A 14,457-nucleotide genomic window follows, 5' to 3' on the forward strand; every position below is an offset into this window, starting at 1 on the left:
GCCCCACAGTGTCACAATAGTCTCCATGGATCCATGGTGCCCCGCAGCATCACAATGGCCCTTTGGCTGCATGAGGCCCTGAAATGCAACAATGGCCTCTTGGTTCCACAAAGCCCTGCCGCTTGACACTGGCCCCTTGGGACCATGTGGCCCAACAGGGCCACAAAGATGTCCTTGGTTCCAGGAGGCCCCACAGTGTCACAGTGGCCCCTTGGATCCATGGCACTCTGCAGGGTCACAGTGTTCCCCTTGGTTCCACAAGTTCCTACAGTATAACAGGTTCCACAAAGGCTTGCAGTGTTACCATGGCCCACTGGTTTCAAATCCTCCACAGTGTCACAATGGTCTCCATAGGAAGGAAACAAGCAAGCCCTAGTGGTGCAGGGGCAGATGAGAGGCAGTCACCAGAGGCTAAGGCTACCCAGACTTGACTCGTATGGGTAGATTTTGTCTGGGAGTAACCCTTGGATATAGAAAATTTTAGATGCAGAATCCCAGTTTTGGCCATGGGTGCCTAGACAAGAAAGACAGTTCTTTCCCATAGGAATAAAAGCTCAGAGCCCCAGTGTTTCATGGTCATATGAGAAGTGGCCCTTGACATGTCAAATTCAGTGGGACCTGTCAGACAGAGCCCAGGAGTCCAAACCAGGCAGACCTGTTCCATGTTCCATTGACTTCATGGGTCCTAACACTGTCACAATGGTCTCCTTGATTCCATGAGGTCTGGCAATGTCACAATTGCTTCTTGGTTTCATCAGCCCCATCAGAGTCACAAGGGTCCATTTGCCCCATGCAGCCCCGCTGTGGAACAATGGCTCCTTGTTTCTATTTTAAATCTATCACAATCAAACCACAGTTTGATCATTGATCCTTGCTTCCATAGGGCCCATGATTTGCACAATGGTCTCCTTGATTCCATGATTCCTTGATTCCACAGTCTCAGCATAGTTTCCTTGGATCTCCATTGTCACAACTGACCCATGGCTCCATGAGGTTCCATAGTGTCACCGTGGTCGCTCTCAGAGGCTGGATGAGATCAATGTCCTGAGACACCTTGGGATGCTCAGAATGCCCGTGTGGGGCCAGGGCTGGGTCAGGCCTTGGTTTGTGGTGGGACTGAGCCCCGCCCCCAGCCCTGGCCTGGCAGAGCTGTCAATCACACAGCAGGAGGTGATGCTGACCCAGTTCTAATTAGCCCAGCTGTTAATCAATCAATCACACACTTAGCAGCTGGTGCTACCCTGGCTCTGATTGGACAAGAAACTAGCAGTCCCACCCCAGGGGTGGGCCCATGAAGGCCCAGGGGCTTAAAAGCTGGAGCATTAGGCCAGCCCAAGGTTTGGATTCTGCCTTCTCCTGGTGTTCTTTTGTTAGTGATGTTGGAACCCCAGCAGTTAGTCCCTATATGTGTGTCTTTCTATGGATCTTCTGTCTTTCTGTTGGTCTTCATTTTTTCTCCTTCTAATCCTACTTTCCTGGAACATTTTTTTGGTAACTTCACATTTTAAGGGTTTTTAGGTTAAATGTGTGGGAATCCAAGGCACAGGGAATATTTCTCTGTCTGCTCTGAGGGGTCCTGACCCCCAGAGAAACCCTGCCTTTAACCTTCACCCATGGAGAGGACTTCCAGGACTTTGAGACAGATTAGAATTTACCAAAGTGTGAAATAAATTAAAAGGTTGTACACTATGTCCCTTGGGTGAGAAATTTATCTTTTAGGATTTTTAAGGGTCGTCTAGATAGGAAGCAAGATGGAGGAATTTAGATGCAGTCCCTTTCATCTTCTTCATCTACTCCATGTTCTGCAGTGTTGGTGGCACAGAGTCATTGGTGAAGGAAAGCACAGTGCAGAGATTATGTGGACAGTCAAGGGATGAGTTATTGGTTGATAAGGAGAGATAGTAGATGTTTTAAGAGTTAATTGGATGAGATAACTTTTAAAGACCTTGAAACCGAATATTTTGGGGCCATTTTGAGGTGTATTTCCAGCATGCTAAGCCTGATGTGGACGGCAATGCAAAACTTGAGAAAAGATAACAATAAACTAGAAGCTGAAGATCAAAAAGGTCCTGTGCATTTCCTTTTTCCTGGCACTGAACTGCTCCAGGAAGGTTTCCCCCATCCAGGCAGCCCCCAGAATGGCCAAGGTAAAACAAACATCAATAACTGGTACTGTGACAATATTTATAGTAAGTTGTTTTTTCCATAAAGTTGTTTACTGAAGGATGTTGCCTTAATTGACCAGTCATGTGAAATCTGTTGATTAAATGACCAATGAGGTCCGCCTGTAGCAAAGCAAGGTATAAAAGAAAAGTATTGAAAAAATAGGTGGCTTTTAGCCCTTAGAAGTCTGATCTGAGTCTATGTAATCTCAAATTCAACGGTGACATTTGGGGATCCTTTCTGCAACTCGTGAGGGGCTTCTCTAATAAACTTTGCCTGAAGCTCCCACTCTACCCATGACAGGAACCCCTGTGAGTGTCTGGGACATCCCGGCTCTTTGGCAGCCTGGGGACTCCTGGGATGTCACCGTGAAGCCCGCGTGAGTCTCTGTGACAGATCAGTGCCTTTGCAGCCCAAGGTCCCCTGGAATGTCACCATGGAATGGCTGTGACTGCCTCTGACCACACGGCTCTTTACCATCCCCAGAAAGCCCTGGGAGGTCTCCATGGAGCCCCTGTCTCTGCCTGTGACATTCCAGCTCTTGAAAAGCCTGGAGACTCTTGGAAAGTCCCTATGGAACCCCTCTGAGGGCCTGTGACAAATCTGATCCTTAGCACGCAACCATCACCAGCCCGCTGTTGCTATGGTCAGTGTCCATGGCAGCTCCATGGAGACCCCATGCCAAGGGTGGTTGCCATGGACACCAGCTCAGGCCTGCAGCCTGAGCCCGTTGCCATGGCAACCATTGGCAGCCCCATCCCCAGGCTCATGGGATCCCAGAACCACAGAATTGGCTGAGCTGGGAGGGACCCATCAGGATCCTCCAGTCCAACTGCTGGCCCTGCACAGGACACCCCAACAATGCCAGCCTGGGCCTGGCAGTGCTGTCCAAACGCTGCTGCAGCTCAGAGAGCCCTGGAGCTGGGACCCTTCCCTGGGGAGCCTGGGCAGAGCCCCAGCAGCCTCTGGGCAAAAACCTTTTCCTGACATCCAACCGGAGACTGCCCCGACTCAGCTGCAGCCGTTCCCTCCACTCCTGTCCCTGGGTCCCAGAGGGAAGAGGTTCCCACAGCCCCAGCCAGGGACCCGCTCCCAAGGCTGTTGCCATGGCCACCAGGGCTGACACTAGCTGGATGCTTGGTTTCCATGGGCCGGGCTTCAGGAATGGGATTCCCCAATTTCCTGCTCCCCCTAAAACTGCCGTGCCTTCGCTGCCCTCCCACCTCCCATGGAAAGCACAAAAGGCAAAGATCCCGGGCTGGGATAAGAACGATTTATTGGGAACAGCAACGAGATAAGGAACAAATGGAACAGAAATTATATTGATAACAGAAGGGATAAGAAAAACTATTTACAGGGAAAACTAAACACAATTCACTGGGTCTGCCAGGCCACAATTTCCCCTGCCTGGAAATTTCACCCTTCTCTTCAGGGAGAGAGAGAGTCCCTTTCCTGCCCCTAGCAATGACCTGAGGTGGGAGTAAATGTAATGACAGGGCCATGGCCAGACCCTCATGTTCTTCCATCCCGCATCATATCATTGGCAGGGGCAGGAAAAGGTACAGATGTCTTCCCAGCATGGATCACAGGGAAAATGGGTCCCCAGGGCTCTTCCCAACGTGGGTTCTCCAATGGGGGATAAAGCTGGAGCAGTGCCTGCCTGAACTCTTCCTGCAGTTGGGGCATGTGCAGGGTTTCTTTTACTGGTGACTCCGTTGGTGTCTGGTAAAGTGAGAGCTGCTGGAGAAGCTCTTCCCACACTGGGGACACTCATAGGGCCTCTCCCCAGTGTGGATGCGCCGGTGGGTGATGAGGGAGGAGTTGTGCTTGAAGCTCTTCCCGCAGTCAGGGCAGTGGAAGGGCCTCTCAACCGTGTGAATCCGCTGATGCTGGACGAGATGAGAACTGGTGTGAAACATCTTCTGACACTCAGGGCACTTGTAGGGCTTCTCCCCAGTGTGGGTCATTTGGTGGATGATCAGTTGGGGCCTCCTACTAAAGGTCATCCCACATTCACCACACTTGTACGGCCTTTCCCCAGTGTGGATCCTCTGGTGGCAGCTCAAGAGAGATTTCATACTGAAGCTCTTCCCACATTCATAGGGCTGTTCTCTGGTGTGGGTCTTCTGGTGGGAGATCAGGTTAGAGTTCTGGCTAAAGCTCATCCCACATTCCCCACACTCGTAGGGCCTCTCCCCTGTGTCGATGCGCCGGTGGCTGACGAGGGTGTAGTTGCACTTGAAGCCCTTCCCACAGCCAGGGCCAGCGGAAGGGCCTCTCCTCTGTGTGAATCTGTTGATGCTGGAGGAGACTGGAGCTGGTCTGAAACCTCTTCTGACATTTGGGACACTTGTAGGGCCTCTCCCCAGTGTGGATGCATTGGTGGGTGATGAGGGCAGAGCTGTAGCTGAAGCCCTTCCCACACTCCCCACACTTGTAGGGCCATTCCCCAGTGTGGATCATCTGGTGGCTCATCAGGGTGCTGCTGTGCCTGAAGGTCTTCTCACACTCCAAGGACTTATAGCGCTTCTTCCGATCATGAAGCTGCTCATGGACCACCAGCTCTGCGCTTTGGCTGAAGTTCTGTTCACCTTCCTGGCTCAGGCTGGGTCTTTCCTACTCAGAGCACCCTGGGCTGGGTTTGGAGCCCCTCTTCCTGTGGGATCTCTGAGGCATTTCCTCCCAGTTGGAATTCTGCACCGTGGCACTGCTCAAAACGGCCTCGTCCACAAGGTTCTGTTGGGGGAATTTGTCCTTCTTGGTCTCCATCCTCAGCTCCTTCCCTGGGGGAGGAAGGACAAGGAGAGGATGGGATTTGCCTCCGTGCCAGAGGGAAGGGGAAGGAGATCCCCCCAGTGCCTCCCTGGGAGGACAGTGTTGGCAGCAGGTTTCTCCTGCAGCTGGGGGCTGTGCTGGGCTGGGAGATGGAGCAGGAGAGAGGGGGAAAGGGGCACTGACTTCCTCCTCACCTGCCTGGGTGTCCTGGGGCATCTTCCTCTTCCTTGCAGTCTCTCCCTCTGTCTGGCTAACTGTTAGGAATGGGAAATCCTGTTTTGGGAGGAAAACAAGGAATGATCACACTAAATTTTGCACCGGATTGAAGGCAAACCTGGGGGAGAGTCTAAGCCAGAATTCCAATTCAAAAACAAAATTAGGAACAAGGCAATGATACAGAAACTCTGCCTTAAACTGTCAGAGTCAGGATATAACCTGACACCCTGTTGGTCAGGGTGGTGGCTGCAGTCCTATTAAATGGTGGCTACAGTCCTGTTGGAGTGATGAACGTGATTCTGTCCAAGCAGTGATGCTGTAGAAGGGTCTGGTCTTTTTCTGAAGGTCCAGTGGTGGTTATGGAGCTCTTGTCCTCTGGGAATCCAGCAGGCAAGATGCTCCTGGTGTTGCAAAGCTCAGCTTATATCCGGGTAGGAATGCTTGGATTCTCCCCCTGGGCGGAGCATCCCACAATGGGATGATGGAATTTTATCAGTCCTGCAGTAGCACTCAGTGGCCCATTCACAGGAGATATCTCCCCTGGAGGGTGTTGTCAGGGGTGAGTCATGGAAGAGATAAAGAACATTGCCCCACCTGTTTATAGCAGTTGATGAAGATGGGAATTGAAAACATGCATTTGGTTTACATCTTGCATTGCAACCTGAAACAGTGGGGTAATTGCTGCTCAGGGGGTGAACACCACCCCCCTTACCCAAACTGGCTCAGGTGTAAAACCCTCACCCTGGGAAGGGCACGCACACAGGGGACAATGTCACACTTTCCCTGCCCCAGGGGAGGTCTCTGTCCCTGTCACTCCCTTGCTCTCCCCCCTTTTCTCTTTCTTTCCATCTCTCTCTCTACCTCTCATTTACTGTTCAATAAAATCCACCTTGGATTTGGTCTTTTTAGCACCTTAGCTGGGGCAGAGGAATCTCTCCAACAGTTTTCTTAACCAGATTGTGACATTATTTTGCCATAGGGGGTTCAGGGCACTGTTCTCTGACCCCAAGTGCCTTTGACAACAGCATGGTTCGCTCCACTGAGGAGGTTGTGGTTCTCTCTGGAGGAACTCTTGGCAACTTGGACACAGCTTCCTCTGACCAACTTATGGGAGAACTGATGAGGAAAATGGCTGTTGTAGGTGGCCAGTGAAAAAGAAAATATTTTGTTGTCCTTCCTTGAAAAGTTTGTTAAAATCACTGGAGGAAAGGGAGCAAATGATACCAGCGAGACTGACACGGTTCATTTACCCCGTGGTGAGGAACACCAGGCTGCTATAAATCCTACAAAAAGCCCAGCTCAAGTAGCTAAATTCCCAAATAACTCTGGAATTCACAGGCTTGGGTTCTTTGCCAAATGTGAGAATCATTATTCTCTTCATCCCTGTCACCTTTGTGACAGCTACAGAGTTTTCCCTTCCATTTAATAATCTGTATTGGGCCTAATTTCCACTTTTCTTTTCTTGGAACCTGCCAGCAGCTGAGCTGGAGCTGTGCAGGAACCAAGGAAACTTGGAATTGCCACAGAATTTCTTCTATTGTCAGTTTATTCCTGTTTGGGATTTGTTTGCATTTCCATCACATGTGACTCTCTGGAAAATCAAATATTCATCTAAGTATTTTATGTAGGATTAAGTTTGATTTCTGCCTAGTTTATTTTGTCAAGTGCCCTGGGGATGCTCAAGGGGTCTCTGTGCCTCTTGCCCTGGGGGATGCTCAGGAGGAATTTGTTGGGATTGTCTCTCTCCCTGTCACCCTAGCCCATGACCTGGGAGTGTCCTTGTCCCTGTCACCCAAGGCCATTCCCCAGGGGATTGTCCCTGTCACCCCAGGCCATACCCCAGGGGATCTCCATCATTTCTTACCCCAGGAAATGCCTGGGGTGTTGGAAAAGAAATGAAATTTAGCAAAATATTTAATTATAGTGAGTTGTGTGCGAACTAGTTTGTTAAAAACTAGTTTTGTAGCCGTTGAAAGTGTGTTGGGTTTTGTGTGTTACTTGGCAGGTAGTCTTAGAGATTTAATAAATAATTAAACTAGTGCAAGAAAGTAAGAATGCTAACCTGTCTAGAGGCAGCATACAATGCTCTTAGAATAAGATAAGCAGAGGATTAATGATCTTGTTTGTGAACCAAGGAATGTATCACAAGGGGTCTGTGACCAGGGAAGGGGAACGGAGAAACTGTTTCTTAGAGACTTTGTTGTGAATCTCATGTATAAGAGAGAAGCACCCATACGTGAATTTGGGGGCTCGGACTTTGGGACGTGAGTCCCCCAGTTCCCCGGGCCCTTAATAAAGCACCCACAAAACTTATCCGAGTTTTGTGTCATTTATCAATCGGGCAACAGGGGGGTCTCCCTCCCTCTCACCCCTGTGCCAGGGGGTGCTCGGGGCAGTCTCTGTCCCTCTCAGCCCAGGGGATGCTCAGGGGGGGTCTCCGTCCCTCTGGCCTCAGGGAATGCCTGTGCAGGGCTGGGGACCAGGGACTCTGTGTCCCTCTCACTGCTGAGGGTGCTCGGGTCTGGGGGGGGTCTCTGACCTTCTCACACCTGGGGAGGCCAGGGGGGTCTCTGTCCCTCTCTGCCCTGCTGTGACCCCACCCAAAAATCATCGGGGTCAGAGGGACAGAGACACCCCCAAACCCCCAGAAGGGCTGAACCTGGGATTTGGTTTGGGGCTGAGGATTTTGGAAGGGGCTGGAATTGGGGCTGGGTTGGAGTTGGGGCTGAGATTTGGATTAGAGCTTGGATGGGGGTTAAGGCTAGACATGGGATTGGCTTTAGGGCTGGGGTTGGGATAGATGAGTTTGGGACTGGGATGAGAATAAATTCAGAACGGTGAGTATGTCTAAACTTGGAGTGAGACTGAGACCAGGATCAGGGTCAGGTTTGGGATTGAGCTCACCAAGAGTGGGACAGGGGGGATGTCACAGTGGGAAGGTTTGGGGAAATCCTGGTTTGGGGAAAAACAAGGTGTGAATGCCTTGGGTTGGGATTCCTCCCATCCACGTCCATTTCCAGAAGACACCTGATGTCCAAAAATCAAGAGTGAATAAAAAAAAGCCACCAGGAGTTTCCCATTTCCAGTCTCATCCCTCTTGGGTTATGGTTGGTCCCCCATCTCAGGGCTGGTGGGGATTCCATTGGTCCTGGGGATCCCTCCTCTCCAGGGTCCTGCTTAAGGATTCTGGGAGGTTTTGGGGTCCCAAGGTCCCCCTCTCCAGACTCCCCTCAATCCAGCCACTTGGGGTTCCCCCTTCTTTCCACCACCCTGTCCTGGTTTAGGACAAATTTGTTTGAAACCCTCCAAAAGGAGTTTTCTCTAGAATGTCGATTCAGCAGCCCACCCTCAGCCAGTCCGGGAAAATATTTCCGGGGAGAAAAGTCTAAAAAAACTTTATTTTACAGGCAAAGCATTCACCAGCACAATAATGGAACAATACTGAACAACAAAACTTCCTGCTGCTCCAAAATAGATGTCAAACTCCAAAAGTCCCTCCTTGGGTTGTAGCTCCGGGCACTCAGCATCTTATCAGTGCCTTATCAGTGTCTTATTAGTCTCTTATAAGTCTATTATCAGTTTATTATCAGTCTGTCCAGTGCTGGAAATGCCTAGGCCCAGGCTTATCCCGGTGGGCCTCAGGGAGGAGCTGCTGGTGGTATTCTGGTTGTTCAGTCCAGAGCAGGTTTAAACAGCTCCAAAGAAAAAGAAAAATCAAAGTCCAGGGAACTTCTCTGCCTCAGAGATCTAAAAACTAACTAAAAGCAAAGGAGAGCTCTGTCCTGCTGTCTGTCCATCCAGAAGCCGGAATGTGGAGAAGTGAGTGCAGTTTCTGAAAACAAACTGCAGCTTCTTCCTCCTCCTCTTCACTCTCAGAACCAGCCTTAAAGGTGCAGAACTCATTTCTGGGCTAAACAGACCGATGGGGTACGAGCATCATGAAGTCACCCCAGGACACCCCTGTCAGGGTCAGGGGGTCCCGTCCCTGCCTCATCTCCGGTCTGCCGTGGGTCCCCCAGTTCCGATATTGCCCCTACCCTTCTCCCCGCCCTGGGGGTCCCCCATTCCACAGCCCCGGCTCTCACTGGGATCCCCAAAACCAATGTCCCGCCCCGTTGGTACCGGGCCATCCCCACGTGGACCCCCCGGTACCCTTCCGAGGGGTGATTGTGGCTCCTCTCCCCCCGAAAAAGCTCCTCTTAGGGAGCCCGGAGATATCCAGGGCTCGAGTCCGGGATCTGCCGGCTCCGAACACCCTCCAAAAAATCTTCCCGGAGACCCCTGGCTGGAGTTATTTGGGAATTTAGCTACTTGAGCTGGGCTTCTTCTGGGACTTTCAGCAGCCTAGTGTTTTTCACATTGGAGTGAAGGAACCTTTTCAATCTCGCTGGTATCATTTGTTCCCTTTCCTCCAGTGATTTTAACAAACTTTTCAAGGAAGGACAACAAAATATTTTGTTTACAATCCAGACCCACAACAGCCTTTTTCCTGATCAGTTCTTCCATAAGTGACTCAGAGGAAGCTGCGTCCAAGTTGCCAAGAGTTCCTCCAGAGAGAACCACAACCTCCTCAGTGGAGTGAACCATGCTGTTGTCAAAGGCACTTGGGGTCAGAGAACAGTGCCCTGAACCCCCTATGGCAAAATAATGTCACAATCTGGTTAAGAAAACTGTTGGAGAGATTCCTCTGCCCCAGCTAAGGTGCTAAAAAGACCAAATCCAAGGTGGATTTTATTGAACAGTAAATGTGAGGTAGAGAGAGAGATGGAAAGAAAGAGAAAAGGGGGGAGAGCAAGGGAGTGACAGGGACAGAGACCTCCCCTGGGGCAGGGAAAGTGTGACATTGTCCCCTGTGTGCGTGCCCTTCCCAGGGTGAGGGTTTTACACCTGAGCCAGTTTGGGTAAGGGGGGTGGTGTTCACCCCCTGAGCAGCAATTACCCCACTGTTTCAGGTTGCAATGCAAGATGTAAACCAAATGCATGTTTTCAATCCCCATCTTCATCAACTGCTATAAACAGGTGGGGCAATGTTCTTTATCTCTTCCATGACTCACCCCTGACAACACCCTCCAGGGGAGATATCTCCTGTGAATGGGCCACTGAGTGCTACTCAGGACTGATAAAATTCCATCATCCCATTGTGGGATGCTCCGCCCAGGGGGAGGATCCAAGCATTCCTACCTGGATATAAGCTGAGCTTTGCAACACCAGGAGCATCTTGCCTGCTGGATTCCCAGAGGACAAGAGCTCCATAACCACCACTGGACCTTCAGAAAAAGACCAGACCCTTCTACAGCATCACTGCTTGGACAGAATCACGTTCATCACTCCAACAGGACTGTAGCCACCATTTAATAGGACTGCAGCCACCACCCTGACCAACAGGGTGTCAGGTTATATCCTGACTCTGTCAGTTTAAGGCAGTTTTTCTGTATCATTGCCTTGATCTTCATTTTCCTCTTAAATCGTGATTCTGGCTTAGACCTTTTCCCAGGTTTGCCTTCAAACCAGTAAAAAAACCAATGTGCTCATATGTTGTTTTCTGCCGAAAACAGTAAAAAAAACAATGTGCTCATCTGTTGTTTTCTACTGAAAACAGGATTTCCCATTCCCAAATATTTGCCAGATGGAAGAGGAGGCTGCTAGGAAGATGAGGATGCCCCAGGACACCCAGGAAGGTGAGGAGGAATTCAATGCCCCTTTCCCCCTCTCTCCTGCTCCATCTCCCAGCACAGCACAGCCCCCAGCTGCAGGACAAACCTGCTGCCAACACCATAGTATTGGGGATGCACTGGGGGGATCTCCTTCCCCTTCCCTCTGGCACGGAGGCAAATCCCATCTTCTCTTTGTCTTTTCTCCCCCAGACAAGAAGCTGTAGATGGAGACCAGGGAGGAAAAACCCCCACATGGAAAGAACCTGGAGGAAGAGGCTGTGTGAGGGATTCCAGGGCACCGGAATCCAACGGGGAGGAAAATCCCCAGAGATCCCACAGGAGGAGGGGCTGCAAACCCAGCCCAGTGTGCTCTGAGTAGGAAAGACCCAGCCTGAGCCAGGAAGGTGTACAGAGCTTCAGTCAGAGCTCAGAGCTGGTGATCCATGAGCAGCTTAACGATGGGGAGAATCCCCACAAGTGCTTGGAGTGTGGAAAGAGCTTCAGGCAGAGGAGTACCCTGATCAGCCACACACGCATCTGCACCGGGGAATGGCCCTACAAGGGTGTGGAGTGTGCAAAGGGCTTCAGCTACAGGTCAGAACTCATCAGGCACCAACGCATCCACACTGGGGAGAGGCCCTACGAGTGTCCCAAGTGTCAGAAGAGGTTTCAGACCAGCTCCAGTCTCCTCCAGCACCAGCAGATTCACACTGAGGAGAGGCTCTTCCCCTGCCCTGAATGTGGGAAGGGCTTCAAGAACAACTCCCACCTCATCAGGCACTGGTACACCCCCACTGGGGAGAGGCCCTACGAGTGCCCCTCCTGTGGGAAGCGGTTTCAGAGCAGCTCCAATCTCCTCCTGCATGAGCAGATTCACACAGAGGAGAGGCCCTTCCACTGCCCCAACTGCGGGAAGGACTTCAAGTAAAAATCCACCCTCATCACCCACTGGCGCATCCACACTGGGGAGAGGCCCTACGAGTGTCCTCAGTGTGGATGAAATTTCCAGGCAGGGGAAATTGTGGCCAGGAAGACCCAGTGAGTTTTGTTGAGTTTTCGCTGCAAACAGACCCTTCTGTTATCAATATTGTTTCTGGTGTTGTTTGTTCCTTATCTCGTTGCTGTTCCCAATAAATCGTTCTTATCCCAGCCCAGGATCTTTGCCTTTTGTGCTTTCCATGGGAGGTGGGAGGGCAGCGAAGGCACGGCAGTTTTAGGGGGAGCAGGAAATTGGGGAATCCCATTCCTGAAGCCCGGCCCATGGAAACCAAGCATCCAGCTAGTGTCAGCCCTGGTGGCCATGGCAACAGCCTTGGGAGCGGGTCCCTGGCTGGGGCTGTGGGAACCTCTTCCCTCTGGTGCCCAGGCACAGGAGTGGAGGGAACGGCTGCAGCTGAGTCGGGGCAGTCTCCGGTTGGATGTCAGGAAAAGGTTTTTGCCCAGAGGCTGCTGGGGCCCTGCCCAGGCTCCCCAGGGAAGGGTCCCAGCTCCAGGGCTCTCTGAGCTGCAGCAGCGTTTGGACAGCACTGCCAGGCCCAGGCTGGCATTGTTAGGGTGTCCTGTGCAGGGCCAGCAGTTGGACTGGAGGATCCTGATGGGTCCCTCCCAGCTCAGCCAATTCTGTGGTTCTGGGATCCCATGAGCCTGGGGATGGGGCTGCCAATGGTTGCCATGGCAACGGGCTCAGGCTGCCGGCCTGAGCTGTGTCCATGGCAACCACCCTTGGCATGGGGTCTCCATGGAGCTGCCATGGACACTGACCATAGCAACAGCGGGCTGGTGATGGTTGCGTGCTAAGGATCAGATTTGTCACAGGCCCTCAGAGGGGTTCCATAGGGACTTTCCAAGAGTCTCCAGGCTTTTCAAGAGCTGGAATGTCACAGGCAGAGACAGGGGCTCCATGGAGACCTCCCAGGGCTTTCTGGGGATGGTAAAGAGCCGTGTGGTCAGAGGCAGTCACAGCCATTCCATGGTGACATTCCAGGGGACCTTGGGCTGCAAAGGCACTGATCTGTCACAGAGACTCACGCGGGCTTCACGGTGACATCCCAGGAGTCCCCAGGCTGCCAAAAAGCCGGGATGTCCCAGACACTCACAGGGGTTCCTGTCATGGGCAGAGTGGGAGCTTCAGGCAAAAGTTTTATTCCTTTATGGGAGAAACTCCTGCTGAGACTTGAGGTGCAGAAAGTGTACCCAACAGCCACCATGGATCCTCAAACCCCTGCAGGGCTCCTAGACTAAAATTTCTTCTAAGAGAGGAGCCTGGGAACAGTTGGATCCAATCCCAGCCCAAGAATTTATAAAAGGTTTATGTGTCAAAGATTGGACAGGTGAAATTGAACTTTAACCCAATTTGCCCCACAGGATTAATGATGGAATACCAGATATATTTATATAAATACAGCTCTGATTGATTCTGATTATGATCGGACAGAAAGATTTTAACCTGAGTTATTTACTCCACAGTTCAGGAGCTTTATCAATTATTAGAATATAGTGCTCTAGGAAGCAATTTTTAAGTCAACAGATTGGTCTATGACGTTAGAGAGTTTGTTGTGGAAGTCACTGAGCAGCTACAGCATCATAGAGGAGATTCTGTGACATCACAGAGCAGGCTGTGGCACCATGGCATGGCTGGATGACATCATAGAGCTGGCTGTGAGGTTCAAAGTATGTGCTGTGACATTAAAGCGTGCCAGTATGACATCACAGAAAAGGTTTCGTGACATCACTGAGGGGTTTGTGACATCCCAAAGCTGTCTGTGACATCATAGTGTGAGGCAATAGAACAGACTCTGCCATCATCGAGGGTGGCTCTGTGACATCAGAGAGTGGGTTGTGACATCACTAGGTGGCTGTGTAACATCATAGAGCAGGTTGTGACATCACAGAGACCTCTGTGACATCACAAAGCAGATGTAGCACATCATAGGATGACATCTCATAGTTAGCTGTGTGAGATCACAGGGGCTGTGTGACAACTCAGAGTGGGCTGTGACATCACTGGTGGCTGTGTGACATTGCAAAAGAGCTGTGTGGCATCATAGGGGCTGTGACATCACAGGGGCTGTGTGACATCACAGGGGCTGTGTGACATCACAGGGGCTGTGTGAGGTCACTGGGGAGGTCTCTCTGCCCCAGCCCCCCTCACAGCTCCCCCCAGAGCAGTCCAACCCTGCTTGTGCACAGTGGGGTCCCCTGTCCCCCCGGATCCCCCCGCCCCTGGCCCCGCAGCCTCCCCCAGAGGATGTTCCACGAGATCGACCCCAGAGCCTGACACGGGGACGGGGGGCCGGGGCCCTGGGGGTGGCACAGGGGGACAGGGACCCCCCAGGAGCGTCCCCGTGTCCCCAGGGCCAGAGCCTGGGCCAGGATTCCTTCATCCTGCTACCAACGAGGCCTTGAGAGTGCTGAAAATATCCCCAGCAAGGGAGCAGCAAAAACCAGATTTAATATTAAGGTGCAGCAGCACAAAGTTCCTTGGCAAGAGTCACTCTGCTCCTGACTGGACACTTCAGGCACACGAAAGAAACAAAGCAGAAAAAACCAAACAGAATCCAGGCAATCAAACCAGAAATGAGCTGAGAACTCTCCCAGTGTGTGTGAGACACAAGGACAGCGAGGGCAAGGATAAAATGAATAAAGAAAT

At 51.5% G+C, this 14,457-nt stretch overlaps 1 pseudogene; it reads right to left on the reverse strand.

The window, feature by feature from the left end:
- LOC131093001 (zinc finger protein 850-like) overlaps positions 1 to 14,457 on the reverse strand; it is a 364,742-nt pseudogene that overhangs the window by 132,266 nt on the left and 218,019 nt on the right.

Source organism: Melospiza georgiana, chromosome 23 (assembly GCF_028018845.1).
Source record: "Melospiza georgiana isolate bMelGeo1 chromosome 23, bMelGeo1.pri, whole genome shotgun sequence".
Classification (NCBI taxonomy): domain Eukaryota; kingdom Metazoa; phylum Chordata; class Aves; order Passeriformes; family Passerellidae; genus Melospiza; species Melospiza georgiana.